Below are 8,907 nucleotides of genomic sequence, written 5' to 3'. Positions count from 1 at the left end.
AGTATTAAAATCGGACTTAAAATTTTGTAGAGAAGATAAGAGGTGTAAATGAGAACTTGAAAAATACTGCAAAAATCTTTAAGATACACAAAGAGGATTAAAATTGTACTAAAAAAGACTTAAGAGAATCAAAGAAGGAAGATGAGTATTAACCCTTCACGGATCCTGCGGGGGCCAAATGTGCCCCACGCGAATTTCATTTAATCCTCTTGAGCAAATATCTCTGATTTTTTGGTGCAGACCCTAACTATAATTCAGTTTGACTATCCTAGAGTGCGGTGAAGTGGTTGATGTTGCCAGTTTTTCGCTGTCTGCCAAGAGAGAAGAACATCCTGAGCGTTTGAGGAACATTTGTCCCCCAGAGGGTCGGTTACGCTCGAGTTTCGTCACATTAAGTCAATTTCATATTTTCATGTCCATGAACGCATTTGACATATATTTACAGTATATCATAGTATTTCAATGTTTTGAATTGATTTTTTGTAATTAGATGAGGAATTAGATAGACGCATAAACAAAGGTAAGAAGGTTATTGGTAGAGCAGGTCCCCTTATCAGAAGTAAAAATATATCAAATAAAGCTAAAATGGCAATACATAATTCTATATTTGTACCGACTGTACTATACGATAGCGAGACATGGACTTGTCAAGAAAAAGATAAAAGTAAAATTAACGCAATTGACATGAGATCCATGCGCATAATATGCGGGAAAACTCTGATGGACAAAGTAAGTAACGAGATAATTCTAACATAATGTGGTGCAGAAGAGACGCTAGTAGATACATGGGAAAGAAATCGGTTAAGATGGTTCGGGCATGTTGAGAAAATGCCAAATGAACGACTAACGAAACAAGTGTATCAAGGTAAAGTAAATGGCAGCGTGCTCAGAGGTAGACCATGGAAAGAATGGTTAGAAAGTATGAATGAGACCCTAGTTAGAAGAGACATAAGAAGTCACAGAAACACGAGAGCCTGCATGATAAAATGCATGGACATAAAAGAAGCTAGAGAAGTATGCCAGGACAGGAAAGTTTGGCGGCAAATAGTTAATAAAAATAGTGTCAGTAGAGTTAATTGCGCCTGAAACAAAAGACCTTGGCCACTTATGGACCCAAGTGGGGAACCTTACGTAACGACTTTGTGAGGATCTTCACTTGGGGTGATTTTTAGAGAGATTGATCAGTAACCTGGGTCGGAGCAGTGTTGCGGAACGAACGTGTTTTTTACATAAATAACACGAGAATTCTGGATCAATCTGAAAATTCTCTATCCCTTCCACACTTTACTCCTTTCCCCACCGAGAGAGTCTCGCCTATCCCGAAAGGGAAATGGCCTAATGGTTTATATAAGTGAAAATTATATGTAAAAATTAATAAAAATGTGATATATATCAATGTAAAGTTGTTTTATTTAATTTTATTCATACAGTGCTCATAAATTCGAATAATGAATCAATTAATAAATAGTAGATGAATAATCGTTTTTCTCATCCAAGATGTCGAGAATATACGAACTAAAAAGTGCCGATGCTGTGACTGCAGTGTCGCAGAAAAGAGAGAGAAGTTGCAATCGACCTGTGTGTGACGAACATAGGGCGGTATTTTGCAAACTTCGCACCGAAGTATATTGAGCTTATTTAATGCAATATTCATTTTAATTTAATGTTTTGTAATTCAATTTTATTTCGAGAATTACTTTGAAAGTAAAAATAGTTTTGTAAAACAGGCTTCTTTTTTTTAACTCCGACGAATTTTTCCTATATTTCAAACTTGCTAACCGCTTTTTCATTGAAAAAACACTTTTTTATTTTTTTATCTTTATTTCAATGAAACTATCTTATTATTCATCAGAAAACAAAGAGATTGGCCTATACGAAATGTTATATACACCAATATCTTCGACATTAAAAACGAAGAGAATGGTGTATATTAACATCGGTTTCCGATGAAAGGAAAAGATTGTGCATAAGGAATCCAAATGGGTGACATTTGTCACCCACAGGACCCGGTGAGGGCAAACAAATGTATAGGATCCGTCGCTAGAGTTAAGAAGATCTAAAATAGAATTCATTCAGCACCATGGAGAATATAAAAAGGACCTATATTTCGACTCGGGTATTTATACAAAGAAATATCCAGCGTGGATTTTTGAAAGCAAGCAGAAATAATTTTTCTCCTAATTAGTGTTAACTGATGTTCCTGTAAAGCTTAGTGATGAAACTTTTTATTTGGTAGTCTTTGTATTTTTCTCGCAATTCAAATTCCTGCAACACTCTTTATTTTGCAAGTCATGAAAACTAATTTTAATTATAAACTTTACTTACCCAATACTAACGTTCAACCACGTTTCCTCAAAATAGTTGGACCTCCTACAACTCTAATATTCAGAAAATGTATTGACCCAGGACTTTTTCAAGCATTGCTCTTCATTTCCTTTTTCTTAAAAACAAGTTTCGAGTTCATAATCTGATCAAAAAGGTTATTTTCATCAATTTAATCTTTTTGGCCGATACAAGTGAAACAAAATTTAATTTCGCGCAATTAAAAATACAAATTTTCGTTTCCTGGCATGAAAAATCAGGTCATCACACAAAAAGCAATGAATCACACAGCTTTACAAAAATCAGGACATGTCCTGATACATTAGGACGTCCTGTCATCCTATATTGATTGTTAAAATATTATTTAAATTAAATATTAAAGTACAAAAAGATCATGTGAAAAGTTACTATAAACAGAAAAACCCTTCTTATTATTAAAAAAATCAAAAGTTACATTCCAATGGGCTTTGAGGTCTCATACCGATATCAGGACGAACCGCTGAAGCAGAACTCAGAAAGCATGGTAATTTATACGGTGTAGTCATAACATATGGAGTCATAGTTTATATTTTATTCTGATATAAGCTCGGATATAAGAAAACCAAAGGCGAGCACAGCCTAGGGAGACACAGAGTTATAGTATATGAATCACTGTTTTCAACATGTATCTACAAATATCTAAATTTTAATTTATATTTCACCATTTATAAATTTATATTTTAAAGTAGGATATTAACAAAAAATATGTAAGGAAAAAGTTCTATCTTGGCCTGAACATTCTCACCGCGCGCGGCCCGCTTCACTCGCAAGCTTCAGCTCGCCTAGGGCGCGCGACGCTTGAATCTCGCGCTTCGCGCTCGTTAATGGGTTACCTCGCGCTTCTCGCTCGGATATTTATTGTTTGCATTTGGAATGCTTGAAAAAAACTTTATTAAAAAGATCCCGTTTAGATGGCAGTAACTGTCGTCGTTTTTCCACACGTTTTTTTATATATTTTTTTTCAGGGTTATTTTTCACGAATAAAACAAAAAGTACGCGTCCTATCAAGAAGTGATTCTTAACGACATTGTAGATCTTTTTTGGGATAAAGATTTTTCTTAATTTATCTTTTTTCGTATCCTACATAATTTGTCGACAAAATGGAATTTTTTATTTTTCATTATTTTTTGTGCAATCAAAATTTGAATTTTCGATTTTTTAAAAATATCCAAAAATTTGTCACAATAATCTTCTAGGGCTTTTAAAAATAAATGTTCTTCTTCGCTTGACTTTTTTTATATCGTGCGTTTTTTGGCTTAAAATTTTGATTTTCGGTTGATTTAAACATTCTTGAAAACGCTATAGCTCTAAACGTTTTCTTTTTATCGAAAAAAGTTATAAGGATAAATTGTTTGTTCTTTTTAATACTATAAATATCCGCACATAGAATTTTTAAATTTAGAAAAAAGTGGTCTCAAAAATTTTCAAAATTTTGAATTTTTATCAAAAATAGCAGGTTAAAGAACTCGTCCTTTCTTTTGGGACTTTAAAAAAGTGTGCAAAAGATGGATTTGATCCGTTCATTTTTTCGAGCTTGATCGTGTATACGGGCGGGCGGACGAACGGACAGACAGAGGCCAGAGTAAAAACCTGATTTTCGAATTCAGGGGGTCTCGAAACGTGGAGATCCGTTGAAAAACTGTGATGTAAAAATTCCGACAATTCTAATACTTTCTCAATCATAAATGATGAGAATGTAAAAATGTTAAACAATAGACGACGAATCTTCCGGAAAAGTATACAATTTATATTCATAATCCGGGGACTTTTGTCAACATTTTTAGCCAAAGTTATCTTCTAGACTTGTCAGTGTACTAGGGCTGGGGTGCTGAAAACTTGTTTAATTTATCCTTTAATCGCACCTCTAATAAGAAGCTACAAAAAGGATTTTTTGATCAATCAATATTTTCCTAAAGCAGCACTTATCAAGAATTAAAAACTTATATATACCTACTGCAAAATTTATCAATGGTTCTCAAGCCAATATTGACGAAAGGTCAGCCGCCAGTCTTAGGCGATCATTGGCTGAAGCTTGGGATGATTGCGCCTGTGCCAAGAGCAGGAAATCATTCATGGTTCATGACTCGTAGCAGACACTGGCTAATGTTCTCGAAAACATTATTAACTTGACTACCATACTAATGGACCAATGATCTGCCCAAGCATTGCTAAGATTGAGAACAAAATTGACTATATCGCTATATTTTCGAGATGATTGGTTAGTCTTGGTTACAAATCATGGACCATGACTGACTGCCAATTCTTGGCTTTGGCGGTATCATCATAAACTTTTTTTAATGTTGGCCCCAGACTGGTGGCAAATATTGAACTAGGTAAAAGGCCAATGTGTTTCACTATTGGGCTATTCTTGACTGCAATTACTGAAAAAAATGTTTAGTTGGGTCAACTATTAAGTTAGTAAAATATCGTACTGCTACTTTATTAGTTGGTACAATCCCATTAGTTCCAATGACCATTCGATTAGTACCAGAAACTAAGAAAGTGGTTGCCCCAACTAATAAACCAGCAATACCTTATCTTACAAACTAAATACTAGACGCAACGAACCGTTTTCCGCATAACAAAATAAACGGTTGTAAAATCATGCAATTTCTGAGGGGATGTAATGCAAAATGGGCCAAAAGATCTCCAGTTGTCAATAACTCAAGATTTCATCAGATTTGGATAAAATTTAGTATAATAGAATTTGCAGAAGGTTCTGACATCAGATTTGATTAAAACATCTGCCCCCTTGGCGGGCACTTTCTCATTCCGCACTCCGCGCGCGACTCGCTCCACTTCCAAGTTTGAGCGCGCCTAGGGCGGGCGACTGTTGGTTCTCGCACTTCGCGACTAAAGGTGAAAGCATCGACAACAGTAATTTGATGATTGTCAATTCTCTTTTTTTAAAGCTTCTTCGGCTTTAGTGAACACATTCTTATCGCGTATCTCATTTTTCGCGCTCGAGCTTATCCCTACAATTTGATATCATTCCCATTAATGTATATTATTATAATCCATAACTTGCATTGGTATTAAAACATTTCCAATGTTATTTTTCTGATTTAAACTTCACACAAACGATCTACTATGCAGCCTTAGTGTTTTTTAACTTCTAAATTAAAAGTTAGGTATGCATATATATATTAAATGCATGCATACATTTGAAAATCTTTGAAATACTGTGAAATTGTTGAATAAAAAAGTTTAATTTTTGCATTTTCCATTATTTTGTATGCTGTCAAAATTTAAATCTTGGATTTTTCAAGAAAATTCAAAAAGTTGTTATGATAATCGTAGGGTACTTAAGAATAAAACTTTTTCTTCTCTTGACTTATTTCATACGGTCCGTTATTGGTCTTAAAAGATTATTTTTTGTGTGTTTTTTGCAATTTTGTAAATGCTATAACTCTGGCAATTTTTGGTTTCCTGAAAAAAGTCATTGGGATAAATTGTTCAACTTTTTGAATAATATATACACATCCGTACAGAAAATTTTTGTATTTTGAAAAAAGGGTTCTCCAAAATATTCAAAATACGCTCACTTTTTGAACTTTTATCGAAAATGCCTGGCTAACGACCTTGACTTTTAGTTTAGGACACTTAACGAGTGTACCAAAGGCCAGTCTAAGGGGCCATGCATGTACCACGTGGACAATTTTTCACCACTTTTTGACCCCCCCTCGTGGACAGCCGTGGAATTTTGCTTTTTGAGGGTTTTCTATATCTCGTATAGTTTTTGTGGCTAGTTAACGAACTACGTGGTATATGGATGGCCCCTAATAGATTAATTTTTTCAAAAGTTATTGTGGAAACAATCAGACAGATAGACAGATATAATGGCTAATCTTTTGTTGTTTCAAACAAAAAAATGAATATATAATTATTATTTTTGATGATTGGACAATATTAAATGGTACCGCTCATCCCCTCTAGTTTCCCATAAGAATGACACAAGGAAACCTCTCATTTCTACAAATGTGAGACTGTAAGGCGTAATTTTCAATGATTCATTCAAGTATTTTGTCGTTTTGTAGTGTTGTTTTATGTCTACCGATTATTTCTAATGGTCAAATAAAAAGGTTCGTGGATTATTTTTATCAATTATTCATTCTTTAACTGATTTCAATGTGTTTAAATTTTTTTCGACACAGAAAAAACGAAAGATAAAGTTTACATCAATTCCAGGTGAAAGATTTACCGCAAAAAAAATTAAACTTGCCGGATAAACTTAAATGAATCGAAAATAATTTTCGATTTTTAACCTTGCCTGGATAATCTTTCGCCTTATAATCGCTCCATTTTTATTTGAGATGAAGTGAGGATTGCGACGCCAGCACTATCTATCGTCGTTTAACTTCATTAAATTGGAGAGAGTCGGGGAGTCCCATCTGTCAGTTGCTCTTTGCACTTTTTGATAAATAGCATTAAGTAAGTTTTAATTCCTCTACGATATTCTAATTTATTACGGAGGAAATATATCAGTAAGAACAATTTTTTTGTGTTTTCTGTTACTGATTCTACATGTTTTAACGAAATTTGCCCTCTTCCGCGTCACGCACTAGACGAGATCAGAATTAATCTCCTAACCTCGGTGAAACTTTTGCCGAAATATTTTTAATTTATAAACGTTGCAAGTCTTCCTTGCAACGAATTTTAACTTTTGTTTTTCCTGTGTCGTTTTAAATCTGGTTTCCCTATTTATAACTCGAAATCACTCATAAATTGCCATTTTCCCATTGCTGCCAAGGACGCCGTAGCAGACTACAGCTTTTATTCCATCGTATGATAAACTTTCGCCAAATAGCATGAAAACTTTAACAGCTGGAAATTTTACATGCAATAAAATTATATTTAAGTTTTTTCTGGGGTCGATACCCACCTAATCTGAAATACCTAATGAGTCATTATTACAAAGTGCGAACAACGCACCTGCTAAACTTCAGTGACCATGACATACAATTAGCAAAGCTGTCAAAATCATAAACAATGCATTTAGATATGGCTATTTCAAATACCGCAAAAAACAAGATCGTCGTTTAGATAAGGTGGTTTTTGGGGTACGCTTGAAGGAGGTGGGTTCTTCAAAATAAAAAATCAATACATGCGTCACATTCGAGGAAAGTAGAGGGGTTAGGCGCCATCCTTGAATTTTGTCTCATCGAAAAAATATAAAGTACGTATTTCTTATTTCAAGAACCTCAAAAAATAAGCAGGAAAAATTTGCAATAAATAAGCATATAACTACATTACCGGCGCTTACTTTAAAAAATATATTGTCTATGTCCTTATTCGCAAAGATTCATTTTTCTTAGATATATTTTTTTAGACAAGCTCATGTCTACACTAAATAAGATATAGAGTCGAAAATTGGAGAAATTAAATAAAAGTTACTATAGTCGGTTTATCTGGTCATAATTTTTCATAATTGTGAAATAAAAATGTACGAAAAGTAATTTTTTTAAAATGAAAATACGTTGGATCAGATAAAATTATTGAGTATCTTCTATTTACTTCTCAAAACTTGAATACAACTTGAATACATAATACGTTGGGGGGGGGGGGGCTCTATAGAAGTATCATTCTCCATGTAAAGACCAATGGAAAAAGTATCTTGCAGGGTGGGCGGGCAGATGTACCTGAAAAATGTATCAAGTATTTTGTGAATGGCCCCTAGACAATAATTTGTAAAAAGTAAGCGCCGATAATATAGCTATTTGCTTATTTGATGCAAATTTTTCATACAAAAATTGGTTCCTAAATTCGACATCTGCTGTGCAGAATAATTTCAATTATTTTGTGCATTGGATCTTTTCGCGTGGACTATCCCGATCTCTAAGAATAATGAATCTTTGTGAATAACGACATAGACAATATTTCGTAAAAAGAAAATGCCGGTAATGTTATTATTATTGGTAAGCAAAAACCTTATTCAATCGACTTCTTCCAGACTATTTATTCGGTAATTTTATGCATTACATGAAGTTTCGGAATCAGATCGATTCCCTCATCAGATATCCAATGTAAAAGTAAAATATGAATCATTAACTAAAATGGTGTATAATCATATTATAAATTTGTACACCATTTTATTTAATGATTCATAGTTTACTTTTATATTATATATCTGCACAGAAAAACGCTGGTGTTAAATTTGTTGAGCTCAAATTTCATTGGGCTCCCAATGATCATTTGAGAGTTTACAAGTCTCAAATGTATTCCTCTGAACGTAGGTGCCCATGTGGGCATCTAGGGGAAAGTATTATTTGGCCGCGCTGTCAGCCACTTGAATACCTGTCAAAGCAACTATTCGCTTTGCGATATTAGCCTAAATAATTGTTGATAAGGAAACCAATTGAAACAATATTTACCTAATTTTCAAATTTCTTTCATTTAATAGGGCGTACCAATCACTTAGAATAAAAGTATACCAGGTGTATACAAATGAAACCGGTATTTTTTTAAGAAAAAAACACATTTATTTCAAGAGAATGATAACAAATATTTTATTCAAAGTATGCGCCCTCGCTGGCTACACATTTTGTC

The sequence above is a fragment of the Belonocnema kinseyi genome, chromosome 1 (genome assembly GCF_010883055.1).
Source record: "Belonocnema kinseyi isolate 2016_QV_RU_SX_M_011 chromosome 1, B_treatae_v1, whole genome shotgun sequence".
NCBI lineage: Eukaryota > Metazoa > Arthropoda > Insecta > Hymenoptera > Cynipidae > Belonocnema > Belonocnema kinseyi.
Note: the sequence above shows the minus strand (reverse complement) of the source record.